The sequence below is a fragment of the Rhinopithecus bieti genome, unplaced genomic scaffold (assembly GCF_001698545.2).
Source record: "Rhinopithecus bieti isolate Rb0 unplaced genomic scaffold, ASM169854v2 scaffold_2077, whole genome shotgun sequence".
In the NCBI taxonomy this organism is placed as follows: Eukaryota; Metazoa; Chordata; class Mammalia; order Primates; family Cercopithecidae; genus Rhinopithecus; species Rhinopithecus bieti.
The window spans coordinates 615,397-638,235 of record NW_016803882.1 but is presented as its reverse complement, the minus strand read 5'-3'; the positions used below and the strand labels follow the sequence as shown (position 1 = coordinate 638,235).

Here is a 22,839-nt window from a genome sequence, read left to right as displayed (position 1 = left end):
GACTGATGGCTTCCACTTCCTTTCAGCCTTCCAAATATCACACGAGTTCCTCTCATTAAAAAAAAAAAAAAAAAAAAAAAAAAAAAAAAGCCATATACAGAAGGTCTTGGGAAGTGTAGTTCCCATTCTCAGAAGGGAAAGGTAGTGGTGCCTGCTGACAACAGCACACATTATACTCTTCTTTATTCTAGAAGGCACTCCAGGGATCTTCTAACAATGCATCAAATTTGACCAACAGAAATTCGACAGCACACATTATACTCTTCTTTATTCCGGAAAGCATTCCAGGCAGCTTATTACGATGCGTAACATTTGGCCAACATAAATTCAAAGTCGAGCAAATGAAGGCAAAAAGGCAGAAGGAAAGAGTGAAAATGGACCCAGAAATAGGGCTAAGCATGTCTGCCACACTTGTCTACCTGCTTACCATGGGTGAACCTCATTGTGAGCTGCTGACCACAGGATTTGCCACAGAATTCACTCTCCAGAAGAGAAAAACTGCTGTGGAGATCGGAAAATTTATCTTAAAATATTAAGGTCAGACAAGAACCTCTGTCAAGGAACAGGAAGTCATGTCCTGAGGAGACAAGTAGAGGCTGCAGCCATGGGTAGCTTTGGGGTCGTAGCCGTTTGCTGTGCCTAGAAAGACATCAGGAAAATTGTAAGTGCTGCTCATTGATGTCCCCCAATTCATATGCAGAAGTCCTGGCCCCCAGTACCTCAGGATGTACTTGGTTTTGGAGCTAGAGTCTTTAAAGAGGTAATTCAGTTAAAATGAGGTTGTTATTATGGGCCCCAATCCAATATGACTGTTGTCTTTATAAGAAGAGCTGATTAGGATACAGACATGTAGAGGAAAGACCATGGGAAGATTGAGGGGGAAGGTGGCCATCTTCCAACCAAGGAGAGAGGTTCCCGAAGAGCCCAGCCCTGCTGACACCTCGATCTTGGACTTCCTGGCCTTCAGAACTGTGAGGAAATAAATGTCTGTTGTTTAAGCCACCCAGCCTATAGTACTATGTCATGGCAGCCCTAGCAAACTAATGTACCCCCACATCTAAAATTGGCATCATTTATTGAGATGGGGTTGAGCCCAGATTTCTCTTGGTGGGACATTGTCTTTGGTTTCTAATTTGACAAATGTTTACTGAGTGTACAACTATGCAGGCCTCTGCAAGGCTCACAAGGAATACAAAGAGGAGAAAGCCCAGGTCCCAGCCCTCAGGGAGCTTATAGCCACGCAGATATTCTCGGGAGAGTAGCAAGCTTAGGTATAAAGGAAATGCTACAGGAGCGAAGGCGAGGAAGAGACTCACGGCACTGAGAGGGACAGGGAAGGCTGCAGAGGAGTGGCAAGCATCTGACTCGGGTCTTGAAGGAGAATGAAAAGAAGGCCTTTCTTGTGTGAGTGTGTATGTGCATGTGTGTGGAGTGTGATGCGAGTGGTGTGTGGTGTGTGTATATCATCTGTGTATGATGTGTGTGGGATATGGTAAATGTTAGTTATGTGTTGGGCTGTGTGTTGTGTGTGTGTAAGGATGTGTGGTGTGTTGGGCACATGTGGTGTTGTTGTGTATATGTTGGTGTGGTGTTGTGTATGGTGTGTTTTTGTGTGTGGTAATGTGGTGTTGTGTTGGTTGTATATGTGTTAGTGTTGTGTAATGGTGTGTTTTGTGTGTGCCGCTATGTGGGTGTGTGTGGTGTTTGTGTGGTATGGTGTTTTGGTGTATATGTGGTGTGTTTAAATGTTGGTGTGTGTTGCGTGTATGGTTTGTGTGTAGTGTGTATGGGTGGTGTTTTGCAGTTGATATGTGTGGTGGTATATGGTAATGTTATGATATGGTGTGTGGTACATGTGTGATGTTGGTGTTTGTGGATGGTGTATGTGTATGTGTAGTGTGCATATGTGGTGTGTGGTGGCCGTATGGTGTGTGGTACGTCATGTAATGTGTAGTATAGTGGTATAAGTATGTGGTGTGGAATGTGTCAGTGGTGGTGGAGGTTGTGGTTGCTGTATGTGTATGGGTGTTGTTAATGTGTTGATGTGGGTGTTGGTGTGTTTGTGTGGGTGGTGTGGGTGATGTGTTTGTTGGTTGTGTGTGGTGTGTAGTGTGGTTGTGTGTGTTGTGTTGTGTGTGTATGTGGTATAATGTGTGTGATGTGGGTGTTGTTGTGTGTGGTATTTGTGTGTGCTGTGTGTGGTTGTGGTGGCAATGTGTGTTGTAGGTGTGATGTAGGTGTTGGTGTTGTGGTTGTGTGTGATGTAGGTGTGTGTGTGTGGTTGTATGCTGTGTGTGGTGTGTGGGCAATGAGTGTATGTGATTGTATGTGTGTGTTTGTTGTGGTGCAGTGTGTATATTGCTGTATGTTGTGTGATGTGGGTGTGTGGTGTGTTGTGTGGTGGTGTGGCTGTGTTGTGTTTTGTTGTTGCGTGTGTGTTGGTTTATATGTGGTGTGTGTGTGGCCCTGGCCGGTGTTGTTGTGGGGTTATGGTGTATTGGGTTTGGTGTATATGTGTGAATGTGGGTTGTGTGGTGTTGTTGTTGTGGGTTGGTTGTGATGGTATGCGTTGTGTGTTCAATGGTGTGTGTGCAGTGTGTGTTGTGTGGGTGTGGGGTGTGTGGAGTGTGTAAGTGGTGGTGAGGTGGGAGAATTCAGGACCTTAATTGTCTGTGTGTTGCACTCCCCAGGCCAAACTGGCAGGACGCCTGAGACTGCAGCCCCTGGCAACTGGCAGGGAGAGGGCGGAGCACAGCCCGGGTGTGGGTGGAGGGCGGCCCAACCCGCATCAGCTCGGCATGCCGTGCTCTGACAAGCGCTTTCAGCCCTGGCATTTAAAGTGCCAAGTCTCTCAGGAGCTACCAACCGCCTTTGGACATGCATAGCCCCTTGCCCACCATCCTGGCACAGTACGAGGAGAAGAACACAGGCCACTGGAAGAGGGGGAGGGCAGAGAGGGCGCAGAGTGAAAGAGGGACCACTGCAGGGCCCATAGGGGCTGGGGGAGCTGCTCAGGGCCCCGCACCCAGGATTAGTCAAAAGGTGATGGTTTAGGCCATCACTGCTGGTCAGGCAGACTAGCCTTGGCTCTGATGACCTTTTAGGGACCTCATGCTCCTTTTGGGATGGTGCATAGGTGTCCCTGCCTGATGGAACCCTCCAGCACCGCAGGCATGTGTGAGAGTTGTCAGAGGGGGCAGCAGGCTGATGGATGGCCACACCAGCTGCTCACACAGCAGTAGCGCTGACTTCCTGCCCCTGGGGTAGGCCAGAATTCAATGAGGCTTGGAGAGAAAATCTGCCAGAATGGCTTCCCTTGCTCTTTTATGGGATGATGAGGCCAGGTAAGATTCAACCTTCTCTTCAGGTGTCTGGGGAAGGGTCTGCTTGGTCTCTTGATTTTAGTAGAAATAACTGCTGCGTTTCTTACTCTGGGCACAAAGACATGATGACCAGCCTTTGGCTGGGCTGACAAAGGATTTTGGGGGTGCATGTGCACGCAAGTTGAGGGGCAGTGAGTGTCTGCGTGGGGTTAAACCTCTTAATTTCTAGAAGGATCCCACTCCAAACAGATACTGCAGGCAGGTAGTGTAGAGGGTTTGGCTGGACTGTAAATGCTCTGGCTGGGTGAGAGTGAGTTGAAGATCAGAAATATATACTTGTTTCAAGTTTAATTTTAAAATGCCGTCTTGTTTTGGGTGACAGGATTATGTCCTCTATGTCTTGAAACAGGGGCGGTAGAGGAGACAGAGAAACTGGCAGGAGAAATTTCCAAAATATTTAGTCATGTCTCTCCTTCTGGAAGCCTCCCTCTGCTCCTCAGTGACTGTTGGAATTCCACTTGGCCTCTCTTGCCAAGACCGAGTGATGAACAGAGGCGTCTGGTTGGGAGTTTATGGGCAAAGCTGGGATAGTCAGACACACAAGCATGGTGATTGAGAGCTTCTCTGAGCATTTCAAGAGGCTGTTGGGGAATTTGAGCCCCAGCACACAGCTGTGTGTCCTGAGCTGGGGCTGGTCCCGCTAACCAGGCTAACCCCTTTGCTTGCGGGTCAGACCAAGGCAGCGAATGGGCACAGAGATCTGGAAGCCAGGTGTCCAGACCTCCCGTCAGTCTCCTTGCTCCTGAACAGGGCCTCATGGAAGTTCCCACATCCCTACATCTCACCACAGGGATGGGCACCAATTCACTCCATGACTAGGTGACTCTTGTGAACCAATGCCATTTTAGAAACTAGTGAAAGGGAGATGACTGAAGACACAAGCTGTCACTCAGGCTGGAGTGCAGTGACATGATCTCGGCTCACTGCAACCTTCACCTCCCAGATTCAAGCAATTCTCGTGCCTCAGCCTCTCGAGTAGCTGGGATTACAGGCATGTGCAACCGTGCCTGGCTAATTTTTGTATTTTTAGTAGACATGGGGTTTCATCATGTTGGCCAGGCTGATCTTAAACTCTGACCTCAGGTGATCCACCCGCTTAGGCCTCCCAAAGTGCTGGGATTACAGGCATGAGCCACTGTGACTGACCATTTACAGGGGGAAAAAAAAGCATCTCAAGCGAAGCATCTCAAGGCCTAAGAAAAGCAGCAGTTAAGGAGTGACAGGTGCCGCAGTGACCCAGGGGTGATTGTCACCATGAGCTGCAGGATAGTGGGAGAGTTGGGCCTCAGGAGGGAGGCCGGCCTCGTAACCCACCTCCACCCCCACACCTGTGCAGCTTTGGGCAGGTTTCTCTACCTCTCCGGATTCATCGGAGAAAGGAAATGAGACCTTTCCCTCCTGAAGACAAAGGGCTGGGTAGCGTCTCTGATGTCCCTCCCAACTCTGAGGAATTTATGTCAGTGAATTATACTCACTTTCCTTCTGAGCAACTGACTCTTGTTTCACTCCAGTTTGGCTCCTGAGGGATGGGGATTATTCAGAACCATGAGAGGTGGCATGCTTTCCTTATTGAAAATGGAAGCACATTTGTTTTAGTCTCTTTGGACTGCTATAACAGAATGCCACAGACTGGGTACCTTATAAACAGCAGAAATGGATTTCTTACAGCTCTGGAGGCTGGGAAGTCCAAGATCGAGGCAGATTCAGTGTCTGGGGAAAGCCCACTTTTTGGTTCATGGACAGCACCTTTTTGCTGCATCCTCAACATGGTGGAAGGGCAAGAGCTCTCTTTGAGGCTTCTTTTATAAAGTCACTAATCCTATTCATGAGGGCTCCACCCATGACCTGGTCACCCCCCTAAAAGTCTCCACTTCCCAATGTCATCACATTGGGGATTAGGTTTTTAGCCTATGCATTTCGGTGGGATGCAAATATTCAGACTATAGCAGAATCTAAGGATATGCCACATGACCAGGCAGCGGGGAGGAGAGAAGAGGGGGAGAGGAGAATGTAGGTGATAGGTGAGAATGAGAGGGAAGAGGAGAAGAAAGAAAGAAGAGGGGAAGAGGAGGGGGAGGAGGAAAGAGAGAGGAAGCATCCATCATCCCTAACAGGGTTTGTCTGGATTGGGTAGTTTGATTGATGGAGTCCTGGGCTGATCAGTATTGGCATCTTATTCAATCTCTACCAATTACTGATTTTTCTCTGATCAGAGAAAACTATTTGCAGATATGCATTATAGATCCCAAGGAGACACCAAGGAGAAAGCTCAGATGACTCTATATGAATTCATTTCTAGCACCAGAGAAACAGCTCAAAGTGTGTCTCTGCACAGTCCTGAATCAGTGGCATGATCTTAATATAATACTAGTGATAGATTCTATTTAATTGAACACACATAATGCGTGATATTCTCTGCAGCCCCTTAGATAGCATTACCTCATTTAATCCTCACAACAACCCTATGAGGTAGGTATACTTATTGTCCCCATTTTAGATCTGGCTTGTGTGAGTAATATATCCAAAGTCACTTAACCAATAAGTAGTGACACCTGGATACACGTTTGTCTAACTCCAGAGCCCAAACTATTATTTATGACACACTGTGGGCTCCCTAAGCAAGGATCGTTGTCTCCCCAAGGCCAAGCCCTGGCCCGACATAGCATAAATGCTCATTGAATGAATGAATGAATTATGGAAGGGCAATGAGGTCAACAATTGTAAGGCTGGTAAGAAAATTTATATCCTGTCCCAAGAATCAAATTGCTTTAATAGATTTCCAAGGCAAGCCCTGAAAACAGAGAGGGTTTGTTTTTCAGCAATGTCCATGCATAAATGCAATTTTTTATTTTTAGTTTTGCAACCACAAAGGGCCCTGAGTTTCCCTCGTGAATGAGCTCAGCATCCTCACGTTTCCAAGCAGAATCAACACCGCAGCTCCTCGGACCACGGTGGCTCTCTTCCCAGCACACGCTTGCTGTGACCTGCACCCCTGCGTTGTCCTCAAAGACTCACTAAGAAAACATATTTCAGAAGGAAGGACATAACGGAGCCCAGGATCCAGTTCTGCGTTTGGCGTGGCCCCAAAGACACTGTGTGCAGAGTCAGAAATATGCTTCCCAGTTGACTCCATGGGCTGCTGTTTCAAAAGAGCTGTCATTCTTGTCTGTTTACCACATATCTTGCTGTAATAGGCTCTTCTTTTTCAGAATTTTTTCATTTTCCCTGGCATTTTGTGTTTTGGTAATTGCCTACAAGAATAGTTCTATAACATAAATCAACAATGAAAACCAAATTACCCCTGCCCGCATCCTTTCATTCCTTTTTCATCTCTAATGATATTTTCTGTATGATGACTAACCCAGACTGACGTAATTTATCAATTGATCTTGACGATGTACATTAGAAAATGCGTTCTGCAGGCCCCAGCAGGCCATCTTCCATGTGCACCACGTAGCTTTAGAAAACTTATTAGTGCAACAGAAATATCTAAAGCCCAGCCTTTTTGCTAAGAATATTAGAACCGGTGCTAATTACTTTATTAATCATAAAGTGAAACAGCAGTGCTATGTCACCACAGCCATAAAATAAGTGGTTTTATGGCAAAAGTAGTTAAAGAGAAAGGACAGATTGGATTTATAATACTCAGTTGGTTAAAAAAAAAGAAATTATGCATACTAGCAATTTTCTTTCTTTGGTTAAATGTTCATTAAATGTGTACCACTAAAAACCATTTGTAACTAATTCCCTAGTGGGTCCATGCCCTAACAGAATTTATTTTGAAATACAAATTAAGGCTTAAATTTGCCTTTTTATTAAAAATAGGTATAATGAGTCAACATATTTCCTGAGAGAAAGGAGAGTTGCAGACGTGGCTGACGAGAGAAATCCGGTCACTGAAACCTGAAGGCCATGCTGGTGTTGGGGATTTACACTGTGCTGCAGGTGCCTGTCACCATTAAGGGTGGCAGAATTCAGAGGCTTTGGTCCAGGTTAAAGCCCAGAGGCAGCCACTGTCTGAAGACAGGGACACCACAATGGCCAAGACCGTCATTTAGGGTGATGTTTACACTCCATTGTTAGGTTAGATAATTTCTTTTCTTTAAAGTCAGTATTGTCTCTGAGTAAATAAAAATAATCTTGAGTTTCTGCAAGTATGCTTGGTTTTCACACACCTTGCAATTAAAAAAAAAAACTAGGGGCCGGATGCTGTGGCTCAAGCCTGTAATCCCAGCACTTTGGGAGGCTGAGACGGGTGAATCACGAGGTCAGGAGATCGAGACCATCCTGGCTAACACGGTGAAACCCCGTCTCTACTAAAAAAAATACAAAAAAAAAAAAAAAAAAACTAGCCGGGTGAGGTGGCGGGCGCCTGTAGTTCCAGCTACTCGGGAGGCTGAGGCAGGAGAATGGCATGAACCTGGGAGGCAGAGCTTGCAGTGAGCTGAGATCCGGCCACTGCACTCCAGCCTGGGCGACAGAGCGAGACTACGTCTCAAAAAAAAAAAAAACAAAAAAAACAAAAAAAAAACTAGGATTCATCAACATTTTCACTTTCTGTTACTGATTAAAGCCACTTGTGTGTGTGTACTTGCATGCGTGTGTGCATGTGATTAGATGGAAGAGAAAACATTAATATTTGTTGAGTGCTAATACATTTCAGACACTTTATACATTAATCTATTAATGACTATCTCATTTAATATTCAAAACATGTGTGTTATAGGTGGCCTATCTCCTGTTTACAGAAACCTGAGGTGCAATAATCTCTCTCTGAAGGTAACTCTGTTAGTGACAGATGTGGAATCCTGACTCAAGACTGCCAGATCCCAAAATCCATACTCTTTATTCTGTACCAGGGCATTTCCAATTAAAATGCAAAACAAAATTACTAAATGCTGAGTGCAGGCCGATTTCACAAAGCAAAATGATGAAGTAGATAATATTGTCTCCATTTTAGCACTGGACACTCAAAAGAGGGTAAGTTGTCAGGGTCACATAGTTAGAGAGTGAATTCCGACCCAAATCTGTTTATGGGAATCTAGGACCCTGTGTCTATGGTCTCAGTATCTTCTTCCATCAGAAAATTTCCAGCCCTAGGAACTTTCTCCTTGTATTAAATATCTCCTGGCTCAACATTAAATTCATTTTCTTTTGCTTTGCCATTTATTTATTTATTTATTTATTTATTGAGACAAAAATCTCTGTTGCCCAGGCTGGAGTGCAGTGGCACGATCTCGGCTCACTGCAACCCTCCCTTCCCGGGTTCAAGTGATTCCCCTACCTCAGCCTCCCAAGTAGCTGGGATTACAGGCATGTGCCATAATGCCCAGCTAATTTTTGTATTTTTAGTAGAGACGGGGTTTCGCCATATTGGCCATGCTGGTCTTGAGCTCCTGACCCCAGGTGATCCACCCACCTTGGTCTTCCAAAGTGCTGGGATTATAGGCATGAGCCACCACGCTCAGCCTGCTTTGCCTTTTGTGATCAATAGAAAAAATACTCACCACCATCCTTCAGGTAATCCGTCCACATAGTGTGAACTTTTTAAATTACCCTTCAATGGGTTAAACAATCCCAAATTACTACGTTTTCTCTTGCTGAAGACAGTATTCCTAGTTACTTCTGACCACACAGAATCAATAGAAAGAAGCCAGACCAAAGAAACTGCCTCTTAAAATAGAACATGCCATCTTTTTATGTCACAGCTGGGACTAGTATTGTTTCAAATGAACAGAGTGTGGAATTGAGGACTCAACTTAGGTGAAGCACTGCCATGAAGTAGGCACCTATCAGATGTTGACTCTTTCCTCTCTCCTTGATGGGCCCACTGGTCCAGGATATGAGGCCTGAGAGATTCCTATAGGAGGAGAGGATGGATGCTTTGACAAGAAGATAACTTTAGGAAGATGCAGGTAGCAGATCTTAGGGATCGGTGTTCTAGAACAGTGGTCCCCAGCCTTTTTGGCGCTAGGGACCCATTTCGTGGAAGACAATTTTTCCATGGATGGGAGCAGGGGATAGTTTCAGGATGAAACTGTTCCACCTCAGATCATCAGGCATTAGATTCTCATAAGGAGCTTGCAACCTAGATCCCTCACATGCACAGTTCACGATAGGGTTCATGCTCCTATGAGAATCTAAAGCCGATGCTGATCTAACAGGAGGTGGAGCTCAGGTTGTAATGCTCACTTGCCTGCCACTCACCTCCTACTCTGCAACCCAGTTCCTAACAGGCCAGGGACCAGCATAGTTCCATGGCCCAGAGGATGGGGACCCCTGTTGTGGAGCAAAACTCCAATTGGAAAGTAAGGCAAAGAGACCAAGATAGGAACGTAGCAATAACTCTGGAGTATAATGTAGGGCATAAATTAAAGTACACATTCAAGCAAGGATTACTTTCTTATTCCATGTGTTACTGAGTCATTTGGATCCTTAACGTCCTATGTGGATATGATAGGTCCCAGGACCTGGGTTAAGCTTGAGGCAGGACCAGTTGTATAATTTGTGTGGTGTCGTGCAAAATGAAATTGCAGGCTCCTTATTCAAAAGCTAGACAAAAGTGCTGTTAAAGTTTCCAAAATATTACACTTTTTGTTTTCTTTCTGGTTTATTTCTCTATTGTGCTTTCTAAAAATTTGCTATTTGATACTGTACTCCCTCAGGCATGGGGATATTTGCAAGGGCCAGTATGGACTCTCACAAGTGCCTGGGGACCCCTATTTGTGACTTTGCAGTGTTGCCCACTGGCTTCCAGGGCAGGACATTCTCTGTCAGCCCCCAGATTGATGTTCTCTGCCCTGCCAGGTCATGGGAGTCTGCCCTAACTCATAGAGGACTGGATACTCTCAAGGGATCACAACTTCCACACTGAGAAGTGGTTGGGACCTGGGTTGGGTAGGCAGAGGCTCACACCTGCCTGGATGTGTACTGAACAGCCATGGTATTGCCAGCCTGGGATGAGGCCAGCTGTCAGCCAGGTATGGGGACAGCCACCACCTTGCCCTACCCTGAGACACCCCTGAACTTTCCAGCATGCTTGTCTGTTCACAGGCTCTCACTGGAGGCAGAGAGTGATGAGAATCACAACTTGCACCCCACCCCATCCCCAGCCTAGGTGATCTCACTGATGCCCCAGGCAGTGGGCAGGATTCATTGCAGGGTGGGGTGGGGGAGGTGGGGCAAGGGCAGGGCACCAGGACAAGGAGGCAGTGAGGAAGCCTTCCCAGGGAATAGGGAGATTGTGGTGGTGGGGCCTGAGTGTGAAACAAGGCTCCCAGATCCTGGTGCATTCTTCAATTTCCCATCGAAAATAGGAATTCAAAGATAAAATTAAGAATTTCAAGATGGTATCTTAAGAGCATCCCTCGCCAAGCTGGGAGCTCTGGACACCTGCACTGATGTGTGCCCTCAGCCAGCATTGATTTGAGGTGCAGCCTCAGTGGCTCCATCATAGATGTTGGAAAACCACTGGGCTGGAACACCAGGCAGGTCACAGGGGCTTGCATCTGTAATTCAACATTTCTATTTATATGTGCCTTTTATAAGTGCTCCATGGCCTTTTAATAACTTGGTGTGTCATCTTGCCCAGGGTTTTCGTTCACTATTAATACTAGTTCTGTCACTGTTGAGGTATCTGACTCTGGACAGACTCTGCTCCTTGACTTCCTCTTCTCTTTTAGTTCTCATTCTTTGTGATTCTGCAAACTTAGTTTTAAAGCCTCATAGTGGATATTAAGACAAACGACATCATACAGGGTAGTTCACCCTGTCCATTGATCTGTCTGGCTTCTGTGTTTAAACAAAAGCAGCTGGCAGTCTTGCCAAATCCCTCACTCACCCTATGTAGTATTTGAGATCATGTTTCAGGAAAGGGAGGCCCCTGTGTCCAGTTATTGATTAACTGGGGAGGGAAAAAATGGCTTTGCCTCATTTCTTATTAGGTAGCAATCTATGTATGTTTCCAGTAAGCAGCATGACACTTCAGGGGGCTCTGGAAGGCATTTGACACTCTGGCATCAGAGAGCCAAAGCCTGGGAGGTGTGGCCAGCAGTGTGTGTACCCGGGAAGCAACAGAGGAACACAGCATCTGACAGTTCTACCACTCCTGGCTGTGTGACCACAGGCTAGTCACTTTCTGTCTCTGGGCTTCAGTTTTTTCATCTTAAAATAAAGAGATTGGACTAGGTCATCTCCAGGGTTTCATCTAGCTCCAAAATCTAAGATTTTATGACTGTGAGTCAACAAATTCCATCTTCTCAGGGGCCTCCAGTCAAGTCATTCTGGAGATCACAGTCTTTCATAATCTCTGAAGTTTCATTTCTCAAAACAGCTCAGAGTGGGTCTGGCATGGTGGCTCACGCCTATAATCCCAGCACTTTGGGAGGCTGAGGTGGGTGGATCACCTGAGGTCAGGAGTTTGAGACCAGCTTGGCCAACACGGTGAAACCCCATCTCTACTAAAAATACAAAAAATCATCTGGTTATGGTGGCGGCTGCCTGTAATTCTGGCTACTTGGGAGGCTGAGGCAGGAGAATTGCTTGAACCCGGGGAGGCCGAGGTTGCAGTGAACCGAGATGGCGCTGTTGCTCTCCAGCCTGGGCAACAAGAGCAAAACTCCGTCTCAAAACAAGCAACAGAACAAAACAGCTTAGAGCACAGTTCCCATCCTGTTAGAAAGAGGAGAGGCATTGAGGTACATGTCAGGCTCCATCGTAAATGCACGTGAATGGGATATGGACCCAGTGACTCAGAGCTCGCCAAAGACCCCAGCCCATGAGCCGTCTTCCAGTGAGACTGGCATGGTTATTCTTGCCCCTTCAGGGAAGGGTGTTCTCAGCTCATTGCTGAGTTCATTATTGTAACAATACAAAGAAGTCAGCAGTTAATTATATACTGAAGAAGCTCCTTCACATCGGCCTCTACTCAGCTCTCTTTTTCATGCCTCTGAAAAGACGTAATCATCCATTATAGTCATCACCAGCTTTGTTACTTTGTGTGCCTCTAATTGGCACTTTTCTTTTAGAAAGTGACGTATAGTGGAAAATACACTCATCGAAGAGACAGCAGCCTGGTGTTGTGGTTCTGGGCCTATTAATACTCCATTGTGTAACCCTGAGTGAGTTCCCTTCACCTTTTTGGGTCTTGACCGTCCAATCAAAAGGAGAGGGTTGGAGCAGATCTAGCTAAGTTTTTCTTCTGCCAGACATTCTGTTACTCTCTCCCCAGATGTGCCCAGTAGCATGCCAGTTATCACGGGAGACATGGAAAAGTAAACATGCGCTCTAGCCCTGGCCCTCAGAAAGTGCTCAGGGTTGGGGACCAGGTAGAAATGGAGAAGTGCATCACTGTGCAACTCTTCAAGGGCTACAGGAGTTTCCAGCAGGAAAATTTAATTTGCTAGCTGGAACAAGAGGGAAGAGGCCATCCTGGCTCCACTGGAGAGTCTCATGTTGGGAACAAGGGCGGTAATGCTGAAGGGAAGCGAGAAGTCAGACTAACAATGAAGGCAAAAGAGTTTGAACTTCATCAGCAATAAGGGACCAGTGTCAACATTTGACTAATGCAGTTACGGCATGAGGCAGACTCCTTGGAAAATGCGTCAGTTAGGAATGCATTTGGCTGCACCAATCACTGTGGTCTAAACACACCTGGGCTGATTTTTTTCTTGTCTATAACAGGACATCAGGAAGTGGCAGGTACTGGTGTTGGCTTAGCAGTCAGGGTTACTGTGACATTAGAATGCAGACACTCTGATGCCAGGGTTATTTCTGCAATTTCCTTAGCCTTTTACTCATGGTTGCAAGACAGCTGCTATGGTGCCTGCTCACATCTCTATATAAGCCAAAAAGAGAAAAGATAGAAAAAAAAAAAGAGTGACTGCAGGGAGGGTTTGCAGCAGTTAAGTTATTCTCTTTATATCACAAAATCTTTCCAAGTAGCCCCAATCCCAGACCCCCTAAAACAAAACTAAATTTCTGATTTTGTCTTAAGGGCCATAGCTTGGCTACATGGCTATCTGTGCTGTGAAGAGGCTTCCCAGCCTCTCATAGGAGTCATCCCCAATCCTGCTTTCCCTCACAGCCTCCTATTACACATCGTGCATTGATTTTAAAAAGACTTTTTTTTGTGTGCTAGCTAACTGTGAGCATCTTAAGAAACTTCCCACCTTTGTGTCTGGAGCATTAGACGTCGTGCTGGGTTCACAGTGATCCTTCATTCATGACTGTGGGTGTGAATACAGCGGGAACAGCTCGGACAGGGAACTCCCTGCCTCTGTTACTTCTCTCAAATAACCAAACCCCTGATGTGTTGGCCAGAATGTGTGTTAATATTCTGGCCCTATTCCAGCATATTTCATAGCAGCCATTAAAGAATATATTCTTAGGTTTGCACTTATAAAATTTTATTGGCTTAATCCATTTATTATCATACATTTGAAGTTGAAGTCTTGAAGTGTAGCTTAGCTACATAGCTGCACCTACCCATTGGTACAACTACAGCATGCAAGATGGTGAGCTTCTAGCAACAGTTTTTTTTTTTCTTTTAGATGGAGTGTCGCTCTATCGCCCAGGCTGATACAATCCAGACTCACTGCAACTTTTGCCTCCTGGGTTCAAATGATTCTCATGCCTCAGCCTCCAGAGTAGCTGGGACTACAGGCATGCACCAGCATGCTCAGCTAATTTTTGTATTTTTGTAGAGATGGAGTTTCACCATGCTGGCGAGGCTGGTCTCAAACTCCTGACCTCAGGTGATCTGCCCACCTCAGCCTCCCCAAATGCTGGCGTTACAGACATGAGCCACCGTGCCTGGTGACTGGTGACAAATTTAATTCCTTTACCAGCTCTGAACAGCCTCTGTCCATGGTAGATAACGGTAGTGGTTTTTGCTCTTTCCTGAATGACTATTAAAAAAAAGTTCTCAGTTTGATCAAATAATTTGCCTTGCTTCATCCATAATTCTTCTTCATCTCAATTGAGCTTATTCTGTTAAAGGGCAGGAAGTCCTCTGAATTTCTATTTCTGGACAGGTTTCTGTGGGAGTCTTTTTCATTTTTTTCCTGCTGCTTTTCTCCTTTATCTTTACAAGTTCCTGTTCTATAAAACCAGTCATTTTTACTGACCATTACTGCAGGCTAAATTTTTCCCTATAAACCCTAATTTTGTAATCTGGGAGCAATATACATTGCTGATGCGACTTTTATTCCCTTCTCTCCTGAGTCTGGAAGAGTAGCCTTTCTTTTGTAGATTTATGGTGAGGTCTTATACTCAGCACTCTCACATGGCAGATGAGTTTTCTGACTATAATGGACCATTTGACAGCCTTATGGTTTGCCTGTTTCTCAATGAATTTAATATTTTATCCAATTTGTGAGCTAAAAGTTAACTCCTGGGGTTTTTAAAATTGATCTAGTACTATTGTAAAATGCATGTTTCTTTATGTCTAGAGCCTATGGACTGCAATCACTGCATGTGAAGATTATGTACAGATTCTAATATGCATATTCATCTCACTATGCTATGGAACTGGTCCTTGCAGAGTTGTGCCTCATGAAGGGACATGGTAACCTCATATGCTTTCTAAATTGATGGCCCAAATACAGCAATGTCCCGCCCACACATACCCTCCCCTACTGGTGGCTGTCTTCATGGTAGAAGGGGAAGACAGGAAACATCCTACAGTTATACATTTTGGAAGTGGAGCATGAAAAGAATAAAACTGACCTTTGTGAGATTAAGTTGTTTACAGAACAGGTTTTATGGTCTAAACCACGCCTCTGGATGCCCTGGGGGCGGCAGTAAATGGAAGCCTCAGGCTGGAGGGAGAAGCACAGCTCCCCAGCTACTCACATATTCACATATTCTCTCTCACTTGAGGGCGGATATATTTCTACCTAGCAAGGAAGCCGTGCTGACACACAGCCCTAACACAGAATTCCACGTTCCTTTGTGTTCAGGGAACAATGATTTAGGTTAGCTGGGATTAACCCACAGTTGAACCTCGGCAAGATGGGTTCCGAGTCTCTCAATGAATTCAGGAGTCGCTGATGGCTTTGTGAATGGGATTCGTTGCCTGGTGCATGAGCTGAGTTGTCACAGGCAGGGCGGGGAAGGGCAGACTGGAAAATCCCCATGCCTGGCTGCCTCCCTATGTGTTCCCCGAGACTGTGCTCTGGGGGTTTCTGTGAAGGGGAGCCCTCCCATTGCCAGCCTGCTCAGACCACACAGGCACGCACAGCCCTGCCTCATGGAAGCATCTTACAATTTTTAAAAAGTCCTTTTCTGCAGAGAGCCCAGAGCTCACATGTTTTAACCCCCAAGTGGTAGCAGGCTTGTTTTGATAGTTGGAGCCAGACGATCACATCTGGATAAAATAATATTCACTGGATGATGAGGTATATCCATGAAATCATCAAAATAAGCAGTAAAAGCAGATTTGATAGCCTCCATCTAGAATTGTTAAGCCTTTCTTTTTTTTCTTTTGAAAAGGGGATAGAAGGAAGAGCTGTGCATCTAATACAATCAGGTCCTTTTTGGTGAAATGTGTGAATGGGCTACCGTCAGTCCAAACAGGTGTCATTTAGTGTCCATTCATCTTATTTCTCTCACTAACATGTCAGTCTCCCTTGTCTTCCACTCACATTATCCAAGGTGAAAAACACTGAATAGGTTCTTGTTCTTTGTATTTTTTCATTGTTCTAGGGCTGTGCTGATACCGACACGTCAAGTCTATGATTTGGGGCAGAAAGGAGTTAGGAGGAGAAAACCAGCATGGATTGAACACCTGTGATGTGCTAGGCTTCATAGCCATCATCTTATTTAACCTGCCCACATTTGAGATGTGGTGATGTCATCCCCACTTTCTGACTGAAGACACCACAGTTGAGACAGCTCCAGAAAGGGTCCCCAGATCTTGCAGAGGTTAGAGACAGAGGTTAGAGTTTGCCTCAACACATCCTTGAAAACCCCATGTGGCCTAAAAAGCAAAGCATTTAATGTAGTATTCATAGCGATCTATTTCATTTGTATATGCTGACTTACATATATCAATTGTTGCATCTTAGACAATGACGTTTTATTTCGGTAGTTTATAGGCCTCATCCTTCAAGTACTGAAAAAGAAGAAAAGAAATGCTCAAACAAACTTTGAAAGTGTATTCATGGTCTTTAGTTTCCTAGATCTTTCTGTGACTTCTAGCTCATTCCATTCCTTAATGTGGCAGGGAGCTTCCACAGTTGGGTGGAAACAGGGTCACCACGGGCCCTATTGATTTCAGGCCAAACAAACATGTCCCTACTCAGAGGATAGGCTTAAGAACAAAACACTTCCCTGGGTTTACCTAGATGGTGGCATTCAGCGTAAGGGGAGAGGGGATGGCAGTAGAATGCCCAGGCTCTTTTGGGACAAACCTGCCATGCTAGAGTGGATGGATAAGGTCGCACACGTGCTCCTCGTCTTCAGGTTCCCTCCCCAAACTTACGACTGTCTCAGATGCTTGGGCTCCGTCTGCCTCTCTATCTGGTGCATGTGCCCATTCACTCGGGCTTACCCCTACCCACACTCCAGCGCATAAGTAGATTATCTCTAGATCAAATGACATCTTTGACCCTCAGCTGTCGTCAGTTGATGCAAGCGGCGATTAATGAGGCATGAACAGTCTGGTGAATGACAACAGTGGGTTAACATTTAGAACGGACCTTTCTCCTATCCTGTTTTGGTCCTTCATTGCCTGTTTTGTTTCATCTTAGCAAGCACCAAGCCGAGGCTGGGCATGGTGGCTCAGGCCTGTAATCTCAGCACTTTGGGAGGCTGAGGCAGGTAGATCACCTGAGGTCAGGGGTTCAAGACCAGTCTGGCCAGCGTGGTGAAACCTCCTCTCTACTAAAATACAAAAATTAGCCAGGCATGGTGACACGTGCCTGTAATCCCAGCTACTTGGGAGGCTGAGGCAGGAGAATCACTTGAACCTGGTAGGCGGAGGCTGCAGTGAGCTGATATCATGCCACTGCACTCCAGCCTGGGCAACAGAGCTAGACTGTCTCAAAACAAACAAACAAACACCAATTAAAAAAAATAAAATAAAAGCACCAAGCCAAGACGTAGCTGTACCACGTCTAGCTTCATTCATACACATGTGTAAGTATTCTCAATGGAGTACAGTGGATGGGCACACCCATAGGACAGCTCTGGGTGCAGCTGAGTTTGACTGCCAGAGAAGTGTGGGGTAAATACTATTAAGATGAGCTTGATGCTGCTTGATGGAGCTGAGTGAGTGGTGCCATATGGCAAGGCTGTCATCACGAATAGCAGCAGCTGGGCTAGGAAGAAAAAGGTGACTCTGTGCAGCAGCATAGGGGAGGGGAATTCGAAAGACATCACGAAATCCTCTGGGGAAAAGAAATAGAAATGGAGCCAACAGAGTCCTTGAGGTCAAAACACAGCTGGCTTTGTCTTTTCCCTTATGATTGTGGCCACACTCCTCTTCCAAAAACAGATGTAGCCTCCAACGCCTCTGTTTTGCAAGTCAGCTTTGGTGGGCGACATAGACTGGAGGTCAGGTTGCCATGAGGAGGTCCTCAGGCTGTAATATGGTTGATGAATCTGGAAGGTCTGAACACGCGGCTATGAAGGAAGGCAGGGGAGCAGAGGGGAGGCTGCAATGCAAGTGTTGAAGTGCTGGGTATCTCTGAGTTTCCCAGAGCAGGGGCTTGAGGTGGGCTTATCTCTAAGGGAGAGGTCAAAGCTCAGAGAAAATCATACTGTGGGCTCTTCCATGCTCCTCAGAATATTGCAACCTAGCTGGCATCTGGATAAAATAAGCCGCCTTCTGCAAGAGGAGTAGCTGAAGCAAAGCTGTCATAAAAAGCCACATGTAGCCAGGGCAATGTGTGTGGAGGGAGGAGGTGGGGATTTTCCTGCCTGAGAGCCGGCTCTGGGCCCACCTGCATTGCCGTGGCAACAGTGGTGGGGGAGGAATTTATAGGCTCATTCCTACGTGAGTACCTTAGGTCTTTTTAAATTCCTGCTGGCTTCTCTAGCCACCCACCGCTTCTGTGAATCAGCGCATGGGACTCCGGGAGATGCTCTGTCACAGTTTGAGCCTTGACACAGCTCAGGGGATGCGAGGAGGTTCGGAGGGACTAGGGGAGCAGCTTTTCAACATTTTGCTTTGGTCTCTGGAATGTCAGTTCAAGGGCCTAGATGGAAAAAGCAACTTTGAAGTGTGATTGCTCAAATCCGCTTCATTCACCCAAAATGTGAAGGGCCTTCTAAACAGCCCAGTGAGGTATAAAGCAGTCAGAAGGTCTGAGTTTCCTCTCTGAACTGTTTATCGGTGCCACGTTGGGTGAGCTGCAGGTCACATTCCTGTCCCTAGTCCGGTCTCCTCTCTAAACATGGGCACTGGACGACCTGGCCAGAGTGGGCCTATACACTCCAGCATTTTGTGCACCCTGACTGGACTTCTCTTTGGTTAACCACAGCTGGTTTAAGGGCACAGCACTTGTCCCGATTACTGTCGCCAAGAACTTACTAAACCAAGCCAAGTTAGCTGCCTGTCAGCGCCAGCCAACAGGAGTCGAGAGTCAGGGCTCAAAAACCGAATTTGGTGCCAAAAATCCAAATACACTGAAGCAAATGCTCACCTCCCAAATTACATTAAAAAAATGCAACACCCCCGGTGCTTGTCCTAAATGCAGGTCACGCTGGTGTCATCCCCACTAGAGTGAACCTGAGGATAGGCAGAGCTGGGTCTGAATGTTCACAGCTGCATTTCAGGGCCTAGCATGGAATGTGGCAGAGAGGAGGTGCTCTCCGAGGATCTGGGCTCTAGAAAACTCCGTCATGAGGCTGTCACATGGAGAGGCATGGAGTCTGTTGTCATTGGCCCATTTTAAAGATGGTAACATTCCACGGTTAATAAGAATAGCTGATGTTTATTGACCTCTAAATTGTGTATAGCATCATCATAGGTGCATAATTTTTTATTTTTTATTTTTTTTGGGACGGAGTCTCACTCTGTTGCCTGGGCTGGAGTGCAGTGGCCGGATCTCAGCTCACTGCAAGCTCCGCCTCCCGGGTTTACGCCATTCTCCTGCCTCAGCCTCCTGAGTAGCTGGGACTAAAGGCGCCCACCACCTCGCCCGGCTAGTTTTTTGTATCTTGTAGTAGAGATGGGGTTTCACCATGTTAGCCAGGATGGTCTCGATCTCCTGACCTCGTGATCCGCCCATTTCGGCCTCCCAAAGTGCTGGGATTACAGGCTTGAGCCACCGCGCCCGGCCAGGTGCATAATTTTAAAAAAGATTTTTCTTCTATCAAAGTTACACATGCACATAATTTAAAAAATCAGATTGTGAAAACACCAGTCCCCACTCTCCTCAAATTTTCTATTCCGCAGAGGCAGCCATTTTTAACTCTTTTAGTGCATTTTTTGGCATTAAACTTCATATCTTTATATAATGTGCTTGTCTTGCTATTTATCAGGATTTCTTGCTCTGTAAAGTGAGGGTCTAGTTCCCTTTTACTTCTTTGCCACTGAGACACGCACATACACACACATACACAACACACTCCTCACAAACTCCACAAGCATACCCCATGAACACACCCCTCAACACACACCATGAAAACACACACAGCCCCCACACACACCACACACACACACCAAACATATATACACACCCACACACTTTCTGGACCTCCCATTTTGCAATATGGTTATATCGTAACTTTGGGTACAATAGTCATTGTTTGCGTTTTACGGATATGTAGATGTTCTATACAACTGACTTATGTAGTAAACTATGATTACTTTCCTTTGCTGCATAATTTTTCTGTTTCTCTTGAGTTAATTATTACCTTGGGTTTTTCACCTGTGCTTGTGTGTTTGTGCTTCCTACTCCCTGATTTATCACTAAGTTGACTTCAGACTCTCCTCCAGTTGCAAATCTCTCAGTATTTCTCAAGCAATTAGGTATTCTGGTAAATTTCACCATTAAAACATATTCAATCTCCTTTCTTGGTTTCATTTTGTAAGGTGGGGAATAAGAACAATTTTAGCTTTTATCTAAGGGGCCTACGAGGACAAATCAATCTGCAAGGTCCCCAGACCTGTAATTCTGAATGAAAGTTGGTCTATGTTCACATATTATTCTATTTAATGTTGAAATTTTTTTTTGTCCACCTGCCTCTAACACCTCCTAGAACTTTCTACTGTAAGACCTAGCCGCAAAAACACTGTGTCTTACAAGCTGTAAGTATAAAAGCATATGTATCCTGCCCACTTCATCTTCCTATCAGCTCACATGTACTGTGTCTTTTCAATTCAAGTAAGTCAGAGCTAAATTGAAAATTCAAATCTGGCTGGGCATGGTGGCTCACGCCTGTAATCCTAGCATTTTGGGAAGCCAAGGTGGGAGGATAGCTTGAGCCCAGGAGGTTGAGACCAGACTGGGGAACATAGTGAGGCCCCTGTCTCCATAAAAATAAAATAATTTTTTAAAAGAAAATAAAATCTTTAATATACGTATCACATTTGAGGTACTTGCTACCACTGTCAAGGACTGACATTCTGGCATGGGATTTGATTCTAGAATGTAAAATGTCTTGTGCTCTATCTTAAATGCTATTTGCTATCTAAAATGTATAAGATCACCCTTGGAACAATAGGATTTAGAACCTTTCCCACAATCCTCTCAAAGGTAAGGATTAAATGCACTTTGGATTAGGATATCAGGAGGCAGAGCAGTATTCTGGGTGAGACTTAACCCAATGGCATCCTCAAGGTTAGAACCCTGGCCGGAGAGAATACAAGAAAACTGTATTCCTTCAAATACAGGTTTTGACAACCTCCAGTCAAAGGCTGTCTGTCTTTGACATTCAAGTCCTTCTCTTTATTCTCAAATCACCCATGCCGATAGGGGGCCAGATATGTACCTCTTATTTTCAAATTAGCCACATCATTGTCTCACTAAGACAAGCAATTCAGATTTCAAGACTGGATTCTGGCTTTACTTTCACCCTACCCCAATTTTTCCCTCCCTCTTTCCTTTTCTTCTTCCTCTTTCCCCATTTCAGCCTCTTGTGCCTCCTGTGCCTCCTGTGCCTCCCCTGCCTCCCTCCTTTCCTCCCTCCCTTCCTTCCCTCCCTCCCTCCCTCCTTTTTTGTTTTCTTCTTCTTCCTGTCCTCCACCTCCTCCTCCTTCTTTCTCTCTTTCATGCCCTATGAGGGCATGGACGTGAGAGTAAAATCATACTCTTGAGCTAAAATCTGTAGTTGACTGGCTGTATGACCTGAAGAAGTCTACATAGGCTTGCTAAGCATTTTTTTATCTGTAATATGGGGCTACTAAGACACCTGTCAATTATGAGAATCCAACAAAGTTATGCATGAGAAGTACCTGGTACAGGGCTTGCTATATGCTAATTGCAGAATAAATGGCTTCACAATGATATCTTAAAACTCACCTCCAAATTCAATGCTGCTTAAAAAAGATATCCCCATTCTAGGAAATTTTGGCAGTGTTTACCGTATGACTCCATCTTTCAGCTCTTTGGAATATTTGAATAGAACAAAATGTTGGTTTGGTTCAGAGAATATATTTTGGTCCAGTTTTATTCTGGCTTAATTATTTTAATAAATCTATAGATTTTGCTTGGGTTCATATTATGAAAACGTAAAATTGGGGCTGGGTTTGGGGCTTTTTATTCTGGTGTTTTAGATATTAAAATCTTGGATTCGAAGGCTGTCATAGGACTCCTACCCTTCTGCTGAAGCCCAGGAAAGAACATCCAGGGACTTGTGAAATAACAGACCTCTCACTGCTGGAACAAGATACTGCCCAGGTTAAGTGGCATAGAAAGGATTTGATGAGTCTGTTACCTAACTGCACAATATCATAGTTATCTGGAACAAACAGTTCACGGGCCCATTGGCAAAGAGCCTCTTAATGTGGCTTCTCTTTGGCAGAATGGCATCTAGTGCTCACCTGTCAGTGGGAATGGCTGCGGTAGCTGACAGGAAAGGTGATGGAAAGGAAGCATTTCAGAACTTTTATCTACAGCAGCACATCCCAGGGTAGCCTTTCAGCTGCTGTGCGTCATCAGAGGTCCTGAATCTGGGTGCTCTGCAGGCTTTTATCTCAATGAAGCACTTGAGGCTGTTCAGGGTGCTTGATGAGAGAGAGGTGAGTGGTTGTCAAGGCAACCTTCTTTGGATTCATTCACGGAATGGAAGTTGGAGTATGTAAGAAAGCCCCAGGAATAATGGTGGCAGTGGAACTACCCACATCTAGCCAGTTCAGGAAATCTACGCACTTAAAAGAAGAAAATAAGATGAGAATATACACAACCAGGCTTACCTGGTGTCTGCATTTTTCTTCTGTGGGTTTGATTTGAAGAAAGAGTTTGGCTCAGAGAATAATGTGCCTCTTCACTCCATGATGTCACAAATG

The 22,839-nt window shown here is 45.4% G+C and overlaps 1 long non-coding RNA gene across 5 annotated transcripts; it reads right to left on the bottom strand.

Moving 5' to 3' along the window:
* Positions 1-234: 234 nt before the first annotated feature.
* Positions 235-22,799, bottom strand: LOC108518558 (uncharacterized). Of its 5 annotated transcripts, XR_001882393.1 has the most exons (5): positions 22,747-22,799; positions 22,375-22,557; positions 16,428-16,497; positions 13,035-13,218; positions 9,079-9,243 (listed from the first exon to the last, which is right to left on the bottom strand). It is a non-coding gene; the product is annotated as an uncharacterized LOC108518558 (long non-coding RNA). The 5 variants fall into 5 exon arrangements; XR_001882394.1 differs by lacking the exons at positions 9,079-9,243; positions 13,035-13,218 and adding an exon at positions 235-639; XR_001882397.1 differs by lacking the exons at positions 9,079-9,243; positions 13,035-13,218 and adding an exon at positions 6,254-6,648.
* Positions 22,800-22,839: the final 40 nt, after the last annotated feature.